Source organism: Mastomys coucha, unplaced genomic scaffold (assembly GCF_008632895.1).
Source record: "Mastomys coucha isolate ucsf_1 unplaced genomic scaffold, UCSF_Mcou_1 pScaffold14, whole genome shotgun sequence".
Lineage (NCBI taxonomy): Eukaryota > Metazoa > Chordata > Mammalia > Rodentia > Muridae > Mastomys > Mastomys coucha.
The window spans coordinates 83,465,137-83,467,602 of NW_022196896.1; the positions used below are offsets into that span (position 1 = coordinate 83,465,137).

The following is a 2,466-nucleotide window of genomic DNA, read 5'->3' on the forward strand; positions in this document are numbered from 1 at the left end:
TACTTAACTCATGAAGACATTGTTTCATAAAGGCCATTTGATGTCCAAAGATTCTGCTCAAAGTTTTCTTCCTCAAACCATTGAGCCTGGAGAGCTGCACAGTCTATGACAGAAGGACAGAATCAGGAGGCCTGGAACTTACTCTTCTTACCTCCCCTGCCCTAACTTGCAGGGGTGGGGTGAGCTATCTGGATGGAGATAACCATGTTTCATGGAAGGTTGAGAAACTGCATTGTAAAATATCATTTTGGAGACTCAGTTCTTTAAGACACTTTATGAGCTGACACCCTTGAAATGAAAGAATAAGATTTTGTTTGGTTTGGTGTTTGGTATAGCCAAACACCCTTGTGAAAACCACAACTCAAGATTGAAAATTTACATGGTAATTAGATAGAACATGTTTCTGCCTGAAAGCATGTTTACATGAGAATGCTGTCTTCATATTGTTTCCTTTTGAGTAAAACTCACACTCCAACATTTTAAGCCATTTGCAGGACAGTCGCAAGATACCCAACACAGAGGAAACACTCCTGTTGCCAGCACTAAGGTAGAAGTTCTCCTGCTGTTTTAATTTAGAACAACAAATACCAAAAGTTAAAGCTCTTCTACATGAAATGGCCCCAGAGTTAGCATGTATCAGCAATTAATTTTTTAAATTAATTTATTTCCACTTTCTTTTCCTTTTGATAACTCACCGTCGCTTGCTGGAGTCTAGGTCTTCAAGTAGAAGTCCTGTCAGCTGCCCAAATCTCCAGAAAGCAAAACAAAATTCAAGAAGCATTTTGAACACAATCAGAAAGCAAGTAGCTTATGAATCAAAATAACAAGACATTACGGTAAACGAGTTTAAGTGAAATAATCGCATCTGTTGGGCTGATACTCTGCAACAACCAAGAGACACAAGAAGTGGCCACAGGCTGCTGAAAAACTTGAATATTTTCTCTTCCCTAAAACGCTAATTTCCCAAAGAACTCAAACGTCCATCCCTGTGAGTGCATACATTCATGTGTGCATGTATGTATATGTGTCTGTCTGTCTGTCTGTCTACCAGTCTATCCAAACATCTTTTAGTTATCATTTAATCTCCAGGGAGTAGTCTGTGATCACACCAAGGGCCCACTGAACACAGCTCAAGAGCTATCCGTACAGACTGGTGGAGTCAGTAGACACTGGGTGTCCTTTTCCTTGGCAAAATCATAGTTAGATTACACATGGCTGAGTTAAAACATGTGTGCTGAAGGAGAGAAAACTGGATCTTTCTCTTCTGGCTTTTTACAAGGTTCTTATGAAAGTAGTCTTGTGAGAAGGGGACATATATTTGTTACCAGCTCTACAGGCAAGTAAGCAGGAGTTCTGACTATACCTGTGGCTCAGCACCAATGTCCCATGAGGATCTGCAGCAAAATGAGATCAGCCAACATCTCTCCTTCTGAGGATTAGAACCAATTCTATCTGGTTCTCACCAAGCAGCCTTCAGAAACGACATAAACATTCCATTTGCGCCTCTACAAAGCGCACATTATTAAGACCCTTTAAGAGAATATCTATTGCTTGCATAATGGAATAGGGTGAGGAAACCAGAAGTAAACTATCTTTATCTCATTTATGCTGAAGAACAAACAAACAAAAAACCCACAAAGCCCTAAGATTCAGCCAGATAGGAGTTTACAGTTGAATAGATAGATGAAACTGGAAATAAATGATCTACTGAAGGATGACCGTTGCTGCTCACATCACAAACATGATGATGATCAACCTTGGAGGCAGGAAGGAGATCACGGTTACTATGAGCAGACAGTCTCCAAGGACACAGGCTGAGTAAGGGAATTCCAAACCAAGAGAACCACAGATAGGCTCTAATTACAATCAAGCCAAAGACTTGCCTTCCACACACATACCTCATTTTATACACTACAAAAGTGTCAAACCATAAGAACCTGAAGTCCCCCCCCACACACACACACACAACATTTTCTCAAAATGCCACAATTAACAACTGCCAAACTGTCCCCAATGGGAGGATTCCTCTAGAACTTTCCTCTATGGTCAGGAACCTAGAGAGCTGCTCAGGATCTTCTTCTGGAATTGGTCAAGCTGTCCCTCCAGTTGGCTTTCCTTGTCCTTTGGTCAGTTTTCCTATTTTAGTGTGTCAGTTCCCTGTACCCTATATACATAAAGCACAGGACCTGGGAACCACTGTGCCTTAGGAGAAACACAGTGTTCTTTTGTAGTCCAACCAAAGAACAAAGCTCATAGACATAAAACAAAATCTCTAAGAAAAAGAGACTCCTTGTATGTGACACGCATTGCCCCGGTTTATAACTGTTTCTAGCCTAGACTCTCAGGCTTCATACGTGGTGGATGGTGTCCTGGTGACATCTTTCTGACTTGTTTTCTTCTGTGTTTTGGGCCATAGAAAACCTGACACCCTGAATTCATCAAGGTTACTTGCCTTTACCCCAAAAG

The 2,466-nt window shown here is 41.1% G+C and overlaps 1 long non-coding RNA gene across 1 annotated transcript; it reads right to left on the reverse strand.

The window, feature by feature from the left end:
* Positions 1–695: 695 nt before the first annotated feature.
* LOC116089176 lies at positions 696–1,775 on the reverse strand. The gene is made up of 3 exons (XR_004118200.1): positions 1,733–1,775; positions 1,364–1,471; positions 696–749 (listed from the first exon to the last, which is right to left on the reverse strand). It is a non-coding gene; the product is annotated as an uncharacterized LOC116089176 (long non-coding RNA).
* Between the last annotated feature and the right edge of the window lie 691 nt (positions 1,776–2,466).